This window comes from Poromitra crassiceps (genome assembly GCF_964638095.1).
Source record: "Poromitra crassiceps genome assembly, chromosome: 1".
NCBI lineage: Eukaryota > Metazoa > Chordata > Actinopteri > Beryciformes > Melamphaidae > Poromitra > Poromitra crassiceps.
The window spans coordinates 79,292,491-79,306,954 of NC_139623.1; the positions used below are offsets into that span (position 1 = coordinate 79,292,491).

The 14,464-nt window shown below is 40.7% G+C and overlaps 1 pseudogene across 1 annotated transcript in view; it reads right to left on the minus strand.

Annotated features, from left to right (window-relative positions):
- Positions 1-292: 292 nt before the first annotated feature.
- LOC310785759 (E3 ubiquitin-protein ligase CBL-like) overlaps positions 293-14,464 on the minus strand; it is a 73,419-nt pseudogene continuing 59,247 nt past the window's right edge. The window contains exons 13-15 of the transcript XR_014554017.1: positions 11,616-11,725; positions 4,825-5,010; positions 293-3,436 (exon numbers count right to left, since the gene is read on the minus strand). The product of XR_014554017.1 is annotated as an E3 ubiquitin-protein ligase CBL-like (transcript). The remainder of the gene's footprint in view (positions 3,437-4,824; positions 5,011-11,615; positions 11,726-14,464) is intronic.

Genomic DNA, 14,464 nt, shown 5'->3' on the forward strand with positions numbered 1-14,464 from the left:
TTTCTGCTTTTCCTCCTGCTCAATTTCAAAACAACAGCTGCGGTATGTGTTTGTTCACGTGTTGTCTTAGATGATAGGGACCTGATACCATGTGACAGGCTGGGGAAGTGTTTAAACTACGCCCTGCAGTAATAAAAACAAAAACACGTCAAACACGTCATTGGCGGGGAGGGCTATTTCTGATAACACGTCAAAGACGTCATTGGCGGTGAATGAGTTAAGCATGGATACCCTTTCACTTGGATACTGTATATGACAGCCTATAGTGTCAATGAAACACACAGTTCAAATGTTAAAGAAAATACTGTTTAATTGAAAATCTTAATGGCTTAGGCATGAAAACATGGCAACACAACGAATGCTGAGGATAAAAAACAAAAAGCAATAAATAAATTCTTATTTACACATGCAATAATAAGGTAATGAAATAAAGCTTTTTTAGTAGGCAAGTTATTTACTTTGTTAAAGGCTAGGTTAACAACGATTTATATTGTACATAGAATTTTTCAATGGATCTCGTCAAACGACACACCAACTGTGCTACAGTAACTTCTGTCTTTCGGAGGGGTTTGTAACAGTAAATGATGTGCGACAAAAGCAGTGATTCAAAATGACATCGTGGGACTGTCAGCTTCAAGTCTATTTCTCGCAGGGAGTGTGTGTGTGTGTGTGGCACTTTCATGGTCAAGGAGTTACAGTCGATGCACTGTATACATTACACAGTTCAAACAGTACCATTGAGGTCAAGTGAAAACAAAGACAAGGGGGACTGACGGCATAATATTATTCTCCAGGGGTAGAAAACATTTGAGCATAAGACATTTTTTGCTCATCTATTTCCTACATTCCCTTACGGCACTACAGTGTTTTTATAACATTATCGTATATGACATTTTTCCCTTTAGTTTAGTTAGTAAATTGTGTCAAGTTTAGCTAGAGTCTGTTACATCATATGGACCACAGCCTTGCGTTGGTTTGTCTGTTGCCATGACTGGGCCTGCGATTGACAGAAGGCGGGTCCAAATGGAAGCGCAAATGAATGTTACCTATTGGTTGATAGGTTTAATTTGGAGAGGAAAAAGCAGAAGTTGCACATGTGGTGAACAAGAAACTTCAGCTGTTTAAAACTGTTTTCTTGTTTACAAGCAGAATGCGTCATAAGACGCCCCCGTCCTGTCTCGGCTCTCGCTGTGTTCCCAAATATGTACACATTAATATGAAACAATTACTGGAACACTTTAAAATGTAACAGATTTTAGCCTTAACTTGATGTGACTTTTGGAATTGAATGGGAGTCAATGAGCCTGAGAGGTCCGGCAAATCTGATTTCAAAATAATTGTGGCACATGAAGAATGGAACATATGAGCCAAAAAAAGAAGAAAAATGCAATCTTTGCTGGAATTTAGAATAATTTCATTCCTAAACGGCAGGGAGTCCCGTCCAGAGAAACCTCTTCACCACCTCCAACCCCCCGTCCTGTGCCAAACTGCCTAGGCTAGAGCCAGTTTAAAGTGTCAGCCCAACATTTCTCCCGACTTCTGTTGACTCTTCACATACAGTACAACCTTGGCTTATTACTGCGCATACAGCACCCTTTAATATTTTTGAGTACCTGAGTCCACATGACAAGACACAACCTACTAGTTTATTGTTGGTTTTGAGCTCAAAGTAAATACCTTCAGATTTCTCAGTTATAACTCAGAGAAGTTTTTTTTCCCAGGGAGATGTGTAATGATAATCCAAAAATAAATGACAAACACATGGATTCCCAGAGAGAAGAAATCTAATCAGACATTTAAGTTACGGTATTTCATTCTTTAGTAAGAAACTATAACGCAAATGCAATTAATATATAGAAGCTATTCACAGAATAAACCAGGCTTGAACAGTGGCATTAAATCATAAAAAAATAAACAAAAATACGAGTGGAAAAAATCGGACAATTCAGCTGTTGTTAGCACTACACACAGCACATGTTATGGGAGTAATTACACATTATTCAGACTTGTTATTTCCTTTTAGAACTGGGAGCTGAATGGAAATCTGTTAAACTTGTCAAATACCATCACTTCATCTAGACAGAGCAAGCTACAGTGAAATGTGTGCCATGAAGCCCTGCAATACTGCAATGCAACTTAACATTCACGTTCAACTGCGTGAGCACGGACCACACAACCCATCACTAGATTTCCAACCGTGCTTGTGTAACTACTCCACGGTTTGCCAAAAAAGCCTGCGAAGCGCATAACTGAGTCATAAAAATCAACTATCCAATCAACAGACTCCCCGCCTCGAACATTTTAAGTCATCAACACTTAACTTAATAAGAAAATGTGCTCAGAGTGAGGGAACACTTAGCCACGGCACGAGTCGACCTTAAAGTACAAGAGAGCGAGCGCAGGGTCAAAGCTTGGCTACATAGAGCTCACATTAAAGGCTTCAAATCTCCCTTAAGACACTCCACTTATGCTGCGTTCACGTCACATTGGATTTTCCCGGAAATACGAATTGCCAACTGGGGGAAAAATGTTGCGGTCGGCAAGGTTTGGGCTGATAATCGTCATTATCAAATACGGAAATATTCCACGTGCGCAATACCGAAGATTGGATGTATACCCCTCCCCCATCCCCCCCAAAAAGAAAAACAAACAAAATAAAATAAAAAGCCACCCCCCATCCCCAGGATCATATCGCATATTGCCCAAGGCTATGTTCAGCTTTCTAATGGCGACTGCAAATAGGATGTGGGATTTTTTGCAGGCTGCGATATCAAATCCGCCAAGGTCAGCAGTCCGAGGTAAGAGAACTCAAAACAAATGCGCTATATTCACACCGAAACAGTTTGTTCACTGTCAATCCTAAATTGATAAATAAAGATTTTGGATGCGGGAGTTTCCGACACATTAAACGTGGGAACTCTTCGGAGTTGCGGTAATGAGATCACGTCCTGTTCTGTCCGATATGACGTGAACGTGAAAGCCTTTTGGCGGTACTTCTGGACGTACAGGAAAAGTGCTTAGATAAATGCTATCCATTATAATGGCACAGTGTGTAGAGAGAGAGACGAGGTGGGGGACTACGTGGCGATGTGCGCCGTGGAGGGGACGGAGACGAACTCACGCAGGATGTTCTTGGCCGTCTCCAGGTTGTTCTGGGCAATCATCAGGGCTTTCTGTATGTCCTGGAAGGAGTAGCCCTGGGACATCAGACATTCAATCTCCCCGCTCAGGCCTGCAGAGGGTGGGGAGGGGCCGGAAGTGGAGGTGGAGGTGGAGGTGGAGGTGGAGGTGGAGGTGGAGGTGGAGGAGGGACCCGGGAGGCTGGGCGAGGGCCCGCGACCCTCTGGGTTAAAGGGCCGGGACCGCCGATCGGAGTTGGCCCGCCGCGGGAGAGGCTTGGGAGGGTGTTCAGGGTCCAGACCCGCAGCAAACATTGCTGGGAATGAAGGGGGAAGAGACACAATTTACTACAATACAATAAGCAGGATCAAATGCTTGATTCAAGCAACTTAAAGGGATACATACAGTTTTGGGGAAATTGCCCTGTTGGAACTGTTAAATGATGAGAACATACAGACAGACACAAAAAATCAGGGTGCTCCATGTTAACCGTTTAGCGCAGGGATACTCAACTTGCTTTGCCCGGGGGCCACTTTTGCTAAATGACAGGAGGCCAGGGGCCTCTAGTCTAAACAACATTAATATAAAAAAGAAATCTGTAGCAGATTGTAGGTTTTTGGGGTGCCAGCTGGAGTTGACTCTGACCATTTTAATGTTTAAGATTTGTATAATATAATAATCAGAGTAACAATGCGAACACAGGGGAAGTCCAATACAAATCCAGTGTATTGGAGGTACAATGAAAACAAACAAACAAAAGTTAGAAATTCAGTCGGTTCACTTCAATTCGGTTCTCAAATCTGTTCAGAGTAAACCTTCTTCCCAAACAAATCGATAATGGATCTCTCCAAAAAGGAAATTAATCAAACATGTTGACTTTGTGCACACAGCATACTTAGCTAGGTTGAGTTAGTTAAGTACATAAGTGCCTGGGCAGAGAATACTGTAGGTGGCGATATTTGACAATTCAGCTGGAGCTCACTCAAACTTTATTTAACGTTAGTTTTCATTGTGAATTAGAAAATGGTCGGGGGGGCACTCGGCGCCCATCGGGGGCCGCAAGTTGAGTATCAGGGCATTTAGCATAATGCACACTATGTTGAGTATCAGGGCATTTAGCATAATATGCACACTATGTTGAGTATCAGGGCATTTAGCATATGCACACTATGTTGAGTATCAGGGCATTTAGCATATTATGCACACTATGTTGAGTATCAGGGCATTTAGCATATTATGCACACTATGTTGAGTATCAGGGCATTTAGCATATGCACACTATGTTGAGTATCAGGGCATTTAGCATATTATGCACACTATGTTGAGTATCAGGGCATTTAGCATATGCACACTATGTTGAGTATCAGGGCATTTAGCATAATGCACACTATGTTGAGTATCAGGGCATTTAGCATATGCACACTATGAGTGACGGACTCACTAGTCGACAATGTGCATTGTTATAAACTAATCGTTCATCTGTGGTTTTAGCACAGTGCAGTAAACAAAGCACTGTGGTAATGCATCTACAGCAGATATGCAGCTGGGGGTGCTGTGCATATTTGTTGTTGTAGTTGTGGTTGACAAGTCAAAGCTTTTAATATGAAGGAGCTGCAGCAGGAAATGGAGTTAAATCTAGGTAACTTTGACATGGTGCAGTAATATAGACCAGAATGTGGACTGGATCCCTGCTGCGGTACATACAGTCTTCTATTGAGCCATCCATGCTAAGATTGTTGAAAGCTGCCGAGGTCCCAGTGATATCTGAGAGGGTTCTTCTTGTGGGGGCAGGAGGCACCACCGGTCTGGGGTAGTCATACTCGTACACGTCCTCCAACTCATTCTCCTCCAGCTTGACCTGGGAAACTACAGCCGAGTGCTGAGGATGCTCTGAAAAATACAGAAAGACCATAGTGCTGAATATTAGAGCTGGGTATTGGTTCAAATTTCAAGAATCGATTCGATTCCGATTCACAAGGTTGCGAATCGATTAATCCCGATTCGATTCGATTCATTTCAATATCGATCTGGTTAGTGATACAAAAACGTGTTTTTTGAGCTGTAACCTGAACTAGAATGTCTACATTTCCTAACGAAAATGTAATTGTGCTTGCTGTCCTCGCCATGCACCGCCTGGCTTCCAAAGTCCCTGCCCATGGACCTAGGGGGACTAAGTAGTTATGGGGGTGCCTATGTGAGTAAAAGGACTTTGGAGTAGAAGTACTTGGTAGGTGGGGAAGTCAGACTGGTTGTAGCCTACTAGAGAGACACAAAAGGCTGGCCCAATCTCTGCAATCTAAAACTACATTACCTGCAAACTACAGCATCAATAATTACCATGTATTGTAAATGTCTCCAACTGTCTCAAGGAAAATAGGACATGATAACCTCCAGAGAAGTAGTATTCCTTGTAGTGTCATTCATGTTTATGGTTGCGACAACAACTGTTTACAAAACTAGCAGGCTTACCAGAGCTGCAAACACACAAGTGAAAAGCTATCAATGGCTGCATCTAATCAGCCAGTAACTAATGTAGGCTATCTTCCATTATGTTAGTGTAAGAAGTCAAATGTACTGATAATAGTCCCTGGTCACCAAAGTAATGTTACCCTTTTAGTTTTGTTACAGAGTTGCTGATCGGTTGTCATGTGTCCAGTCAGCCAGAGAAGCTGCTTGGGTAGCATGCTAACTAACGCCTAATGCAGTGGTTCTCAACTGGTGTAGCCTCAGGACCTGCACTATTTTCCTTGTCATGAAGTCGCGACCCACATTTCAGATTTATTTTTAAACCACTCAAATTTATTGCACAAAAAATAGCGCATTTATTTAATACACAATGCCTTCATGCACTGTCAAATGAACAAAAAAGTGCAACAGAAGTGCAACTAGGGCTAAAAACCAATTGAAATAAGGCAGACTTGAATTACAGGCCTATACTGTATGTTTTTAAATTTAAACAAGTCAAACTGGTCATGGTCAGAAAGTCTTATTTGAACTGTATGAAATATGTAATAAAAGGCAGACTTTTCTTGAATCACAGGCAGGCTATATGCTTTTTAGTTAAACTGGTCATAACTTTTAATTAAAATGGGGCCATGCTAATCCAGTTTCAATCATATGAATTGAACTAAAATTAAATATGAAATGAAAAGGCAGACTTCTCTTGAATTACAGGCAGAGCATATGCTTCAGCTTGTTAAACAAGTAAAACTGGTCAGGCTAATCCAGTTTCAATAATCTGAATTTAACAAATGAAAAAAAAAAAAAAAAAGTCAATGTCCGCGATCCAATCAAAACGGCCCCGTGACGCTACCCACCGGTTGAGAAACGCTGGCCTAATGCTAGCATTAGCTCAATTAGCTTGTTGCAACTAGTCCCAAACATTGATGAACAGTGTGTCCTAACGCCAGGGGGACAAGGTGTTTGTTTTGGCTGGCTGAGGTTAGCCTATAAGGCACAGTTGATGTTGTTAACAGCCTCCATTCACACTAGGCTATTCACACTATCTCTTCCATTATGTTTTCAAACCCAGCTGGCTGTATATAATGAACAATCACAAAGTGGTGACACTTACCCATGGGTTCAGTTCATTTTGTTCATTCATTGTTTTCTGGACATGTTTCCATGCTACATTAACACAGCAGCTAACAGAACAGACAGGCCTCCCATGGTTGGCGACAAGTGTATATAATTCTCTCTACCCAAGATGCAACACTGCTCTACCCAACATGCAACGCTGCTGCTCAGAGTTGCTCTTTAGCTCTATTTATCTGGTCAAATCTCACCGGATTCCTGTTTCCAGTACACTTTTAGCATTTGGTTTTTAACAGAGAAGAGTTGGAGCTGCTGAAAACATACAGTATGCAAATGAGAGTGAGACCATGAGTGATATACCCACTGTGATACAAGCATAGGTGTGTCTGTTGTCTGTACAATAGCGTGCGTGCGACAAGTGTCAAGTGTCAAGTGTCAAGTGCACTTCCTGCCGCCCTTCAAAATAAAACAATTTAGAAGGGACAGGCACTGAATGCTGCTATAGCGCCCCCTAAAGGCTAAATGACAAAATATTTCTCCTATAGGCTCAGAGTACATCCGTCCACACCTGTACAAAGTTTGGTTAGCATCGGACGATTTTTGTGAAATAGGCCCCACCCACCAAACTTTGGAAGTCGATTATATCGCAACGGTGCGTTTTTTTTCAAAACATCCAAATCAGTGTTGTGCAGGACAGTCCCCACATGATGTGTGCGTTGGTTTGGTGAAGATTGGACAAAATTTCAAGGAGAAATGGCAAAAGAACTGTTTTGGACAAAATGCGAAATGGTGGAAAATCTAGTCAGACGGAAATGGGCGTGGCCTAGTTGAGTAGATGCGGGAGGACCCAAGGAATCCAGGGAAAAAATAATTTTGATGATAGACCCTACGGGTCAAAAGTTATGGACCAAAAGGTAAGGAGGGCTGTTATAGCGCCACCATCTGGTCAATTGGTGCAATTTTTTCGGGTATAGTAAAAGACCCCTCAGTGCACCTCCCTACCAAGTTTCGTAGCTCTAGCTGTTATGGTTTCTGAATGACAGCTAATTTACTGCAAGATTTTGCAAGATTTTTCCAAACCCCATGCAAGTCAATGGGGAAAAAAATGGCGCTTAATGGCGAATTGCGGCCAAACCGCTTTCACAAACCCTTAGAGAAGTCATAGCACACCTGTCCTCAATAAGCCGGTCATTTTGAGGTCTGGCATGTCTATGTGCCGCAAAAATGGGGGGGGGTTATTAGTCGTAGAACTTTTTGGCAGATAGAATAATAATAAGTATGTGGGATTTCAAGATTGTGCCTTGCTTGTCAGCAAGCACAATAATTACATGACTGTCCAGTTATGTAACACAGGGGTTCCCAACCTTTTTTGCGCCAAGTAGATACATGGGAAAAAAAAGTTGCAGACCTGTTGTCAAGTTTAATGGTTTTAGTTACACATACCAGGTGGTGACCAGGTGGTGACAAAGGGTAAATAACAGCCTTTTCATCTGTCAATAAAGACACTTTCACAATTATGCACAGTGATTTGATTTCAGCCTATATCATTTCTAAAAGTAGATATTAATGATCAAACATTTCCATTCATGTAGCCTACAGTATTTATGTTTTTGTTTCAACTACAAACATAAATAAACGTCAACTTGAAACTATGTTTCAACTACCACACACAGCATAATATTTTAGCCTGTTTATTATTATTATTATTATTTTATTAAAAAAAATCGATCTCTGGACATATGAATCGATATCAAAGGATTAAAATAAAAATCGGAGAATCGATTTTTTGAACCCAGCCCTACTGAATATATAGCATATATTTCATGTTGTGTCATCCAAATTTACGTTAAGAATAATATGATTGTAAGTAAATCCAAATGTATTCTTATTCTTTCCCATACTTCCCACTTCTGTCCTCTAGGGCTGGGTATGGTTTAAAAAATGACAATACCAGTAGCAATTAGGGATGGTCCAATCCGATACTCAGTATTGGAGCCGATCTGGCCAAAATCACTGGATCGGATATTTGGTGGGAAAAAGAAGTAGAATCCGATCTGATCCATAGCCTAAACTATCACTAAAAATGCTTCACTAAACTTTGAGCAATGCGCCGTCACGGACACAGATGAACGACCGCAGCATGTGAACAGAGTGAGACTGCACTGTGTTGTCACCACAGCTGTGTTGATCAAGGAAGAAAAAAGCTGCAAGTGTTTTAAGTAGGGGTGTCACGATACACTCAGTTCACGATACGATACGTATCACGATACTGGGTTCACGATAACGATACGATACGATTTTAACAATATTTTTTTAAACTTGAATAATGACAATATATGACTGGAAAATTAGTATTTTATTTGAAATGCACAAATACAATACATGCTGTTGTGGGAAATTGTCATTACAATAACAACTAGAAAAAACATGAGATTGGAGATAAGGCTTATCTTGAAATAGAATGAGTTACACCGTCACTTAGATTTACTTTGAACTAAAAGGTTTCTCAGCAGTATAAATTCTCATTATGCATCTTCAGTTTTTCTTCAAACTCAAACAACAAGACTTTTCTTAGTCTATTTTTTATGCATCTTCAGTTTTTCCTGTCAAGTAAAGAGTTTTGCCAGAAACTCAATTGAATGGTTTCTCTCCTGTATAACTTCTCATGTGTCTCTTCAGAGACTTGTTCAACTGAACTACTTTCCACACATTGAACTTCAACAAACAAAGACGTTTCTTAGTCTATTAAAAAAAAAAAAAAAAAAAAATTATATAAAAAAAAATTATATAAAAAAAAAAAATCGCGATATGAGATTTCATCTCAACGATACATATCGTGACGTTTTACTATCGCAAAATTTCGTGGGACGATATATTGTGACACCCCTAGTTTTAAGCGTTGGAAACTTCAACACTGCAGACTGCCTGCCTGATACAATGGTCACTGTATCACACACAAACCTGTCAGCAATGTTACAGAGAGAGAGGGTGAGAGGAGATCAGATGCAGATCCACTCCAACTAGTCACCGGTGAGCCTCAAAACACACCGCCAGCCGCGTCAATTCCGCAGCACAGCATGCCACAATATCACAATCGAAAATCTTGCTCGTAGCTGCTTTAAGGAATAAATATTGTTCCACAGATTGAACATGCTGTTTAGATGGCTGGGTTAAACAAAGTGCATTGGTACATTTATTATTAACAGCTTAGTTGTATAAGCGAGGGAAAAAGATCAAATCGGATTGATATCGGTATCGGCAGGTACTCAAGATAGTGGTATCGGTATCGGATCGGATATGGAAAAGGTGGTATCGTGCCATCCCGTGCATCTCTGCCTGCTGAACTGTGAACTCAGTCACATACACCACGCACACCACGCTTGACTTTACCACCACTGTATGAGATGTAGTTGTTGCGGTAGTGGGCGAATCACACGTCACGTTAAATCGAAGAACACTTGTGGTGATTGGCTGTGAGCAAAACCAAACGTCTATGTACAAAAAAGACTGAATGCAGGTATCATTTGCCTGGAGAAGTTTCGCTAGTACTTGGTACTGGGTTATTTTGGTCGATAACGTAAAAGGTATTGAGTATTGATAACCAGCCCTAATAGAGCACCGTAGGAATGAGTCCAGAAGTAGCATGTTGGATCTTCAGGAGAAAAGTGAATGGGGATTTCACTTAAATGCATAAAATAAGGTCCGTCTGTGGTTAACAAAAGTTTATGGGAGTGGCAATTTGTGTTCAGCAGGATAATCTTCACAAACATGATTCACTTTTATGAAGATTATCCTGCTGAATACAAATGACCACTCCCATAAACGTTTGTTAACCACAGACATTCATTTATTCATTTAAGCGAACTCCCCATTGTAAAAGCCCATTCACTTTTCCCCTGAAGCTCCAACATGTCCGGGACTTCCGCCTTCCGACTACAATGATAGGTCATCCCTGCAGTACCCTGCATGTCCTCTATGAATGAATTTGACTTTTAAGAGGTCAGTCAATCAGTTTGACAAATGCGGTCATAAAATGTGGCACCAGAGTATATGAGTTAATACACCTGTATGTACACCTTGCATTCCCCCTTTGATAAAGACAGATTTAGTACTTGTGCATACCTGCCAACACTCCCGATTTAGGCGGGAGTCTCCCTATTTTAAGCCTTTCTCCCGCTGTGCTCCCGCTGGGAAATTTCTCCCACTAATCTCCAGATTTGTAGGATATGTCGTGGTACCTGGCAACCCAACCCAGCCAGAGGCAGTGACGAGTGACGCACGGTGCGTCACTGCGCAGAGTGCGCTCGCTCAAGCAGCGCTTCTTGGTGAGGCGCTCTGCCTTATGTATACAGTCAAAAGGCTCCGCTCGCTTTGTCACTGGAAATGGATGAAACAAGTCCCAAGAAGAGGAAATATGCTACCAATTTCAGTCCACTTGGTGCGAGACGTCCTGATTCTAACTGCTACCCGCATCAGCAAATACCATGCGTTTTACAAACGCGTGCCGACTTTATCGTCGAACATGGTGGGAAAATGACGTTAGCAAACAAACATGCTAACGTTAAACATGCCAAACACAAACAAGCCTTGGAAGCACAGAGGGGAACTGCGAACATATTCACGTTCCTCATGAGAGGTGTGTCAGATGCTGAGCAAGTCAGCAAGGCAAATGGCCATGCTATAGTCGCCAATAACATTTCTTTTTCATTTTTTGTGATGTCAATTTTAGATCGCAAAATTTCACACACAAAACTTTTGATCACATCTTTTGTAGGCTACTTTTTGTACGTTTGTTTAATTTAATCTGATCAATACTGTGAGCTATGAATTTAAGACTAATTTAAAAGTGATTTACTTTACATCCTTGTAAAGGGGGGACATTGAGGGTAGGCCATTCGGCGATATCACAGAAAACCTCCCTCTTTTTCATAGCCCAATGTTGGCAGGTATGCATGTGTTACCTGAGTCTGAGGACGAGGACGGGGCCGTGTCTGTGCCGGCCTGGGCCTGGATGTTACACATGGACTCGTAGACCTGGGGGTCCTCCAAGTCCTCATCGCCCACCTCACTGCTGGGAGGGAGAGAGGAACAATACAATTACTTTTTTACGACTGGTATTTAAAACTGAATCCACCCCATAAAGGTCAAATATACTCAAATTCAAATAGAAAGAGTGCAAAAGTACATGAGTGACTTTTCCACCGTATCTGCAGTTTTATTTCACAAATTAAAGTTTTATTTTTTTACCTTTTCGATGCTACCTGGAATTAAATTTAAGAACAATTTTAACAACCACAATGAACTCACCATGAAAACTTTGAAATTAAATAAAAAATAGGAAGGAAATGATATGTTTAGGGAAATGTTCAACTGTGTTTTCTAAAGCAGGTGAAAATAAAGCCTGTTTTTCCATATTGTATTTACCCTATCCTTTATTAATCGAGTGGGATTACAGTAATGTAATGCAACGTAAACAATAAAACCAGCACTACTGCCAGTCCCTTTCAAATTCAATCAATTACATGGCATTTACTTGATTTCCTGTATACAGTATCAGCTGTTGTTACATTCTGTTTCCATCAGAGATGGGGACTTGGACTTGGGACTTGAGTCGCACTTAAGTCAATCACACAGTGACTTGAGACTTGACTTGAGACTTGTCCTCAAACACTTGACTTGGACTTGAGGTTTGGGACTTTTGAACAATCTTTAATTTTATTTTATATGGTGCATTAACATTAAGGAAATGTCAACTAATGTCATCCAATCAATACTGATACTGTATGCCAATAGATACAGGATAATACAGTACATGCTTTGAATTCCTTAGTTTTAGCTATGCAGTGTTCTAAGCCAGTGGTTCTCAAATGGGAGTCTGTGGTTTTTCTTTTTTTTTGCAAGAGCTTCATAGTTCAACAAAAATATTTTATGCTTTAAATCTAAAATGGTTCATGGATTACATTCTAATCTAACAAACCTATCAATTTAAAAGTCAAGCACGTTACCATGGAAAAAAGCTTAGCCCAAAACCACAAATCAGAATGAGGGTGTCCCTGGTATATTTTCTATCTTGTAAGGGGTCCTTGGCTGAAAAACATTTGAGAACCTCTGTTCTAAGCAGACCCGATGGCATGCAGCAGATGATAGAACGCTCATCCATGAGACTTGACTTGGGACTTGTGACCAGACTTGACACTTGACTTGGACTTGCCCCTCAAAGACTTGAGACTTGATTTAGACTTGAGCTCAAAGACTTGAGACTTCACTTGGAATTGCAAAAAATGATGTGAGCATCTCTCGTTTTCATACACGGAATACTATACATTTTTCATATTGATTTGTCATCCGTTGTTTAGCAGTGTTATATATATATATATGTATATATATATATATATATATATAAAATATATATATATTTTTTTTAATTCCTTGAATTAAAAAGCAGAAATAAGAAGACGGGACCTAACATCTCCATAGTTGATTTCTCCATTATTAAGTTTGTTTTTTATTCTTTCTTGGTATGGAGATTCACATAATACAAGTCTCCACAAAAACATCTGTGAGGCAAGCTGTCTCAAATTGCCTATGTCTTGGTTCCCATAAGCTAGTGACTAGAGGGGACAGAGAGAAAGGAGCAGCCTTTTTAGGTTTGGAATGGAGGAAGTGTGATGAGTGCATGAGGGAAGTGGAGAGAATAAGCTAATGCTGCAGAGCCCCCTTGTGGGCAAACATTTCAGGAAATGAACAACTTGAATATTAAGCAACACAGTAATAGAGGAACATATTAACATGTAGTACCGCTAGTCCAGATGCCAATTCCAAAGATATGTTGTTAAATTGTTGTTAGTAACCTACACTACCAGTCAAGTTTGGACCGACCACATTTTTCTTTATTTTTTACTATTTTCGACATTTTAGAAAGACGTCAAAACGATGACGTCACAAATTGAATCATGCAGTGACCAAAATAGTGTTGTTATATTTAAGCAATATAGCATGAGAGCCAGTGTGTTGTGGCAAATATATCCCGCTGATCAGCTGTTATCCCACGAGGCCGCAGGCCGAGTGGGATAACTGCTGAGCAGCGGGATATATGCCACAACACACGCAGCTCGAGTGCTATATTGCTTTTATAAAACGGTTTCCAAGTATGATAATATAATAATAATAATAATACTATAAGTCCGACTGGCATGGCATTCTGATAGAGTCAGTTGAAACACTACTGTAAGGCGGGACCTCTAGCAAGAAGATAGACGTGCGGGTGATTTGATTGGATCGTTCTGGAGACTGAAGTTGACATTGGCCAATCCTGGCGCTTGCTGAGAAGCTGAGAGCTTTCTGCAAAGCCCGACACCAACTAACGTTACGTCTTATTTAGAAATGCGGGGTTAACAGCCTTTTGTTTTGCAAAGAAGACATTAGCCCGTGTCTATTCTTGTTTCCAAGTATGATAATATAATAATAATAATAATACTATAAGTCCGACTGGCATGGCATTCTGATAGAGTCAGTTGAAACACTACTGTAAGGCGGGACCTCTAGCAAGAAGATAGACGTGCGGGTGATTTGATTGGATCGTTCTGGAGACTGAAGTTGACATTGGCCAATCCTGGCGCTTGCTGAGAAGCTGAGAGCTTTCTGCAAAGCCCGACACCAACTAACGTTACGTCTTATTTAGAAATGCGGGGTTAACAGCCTTTTGTTTTGCAAAGAAGACATTAGCCCGTGTCTATTCTTGTTTCCAAGTATGATAATATAATAATAATAATAATACTATAAGTCCGACTGGCATGGCATTCTGATAGAG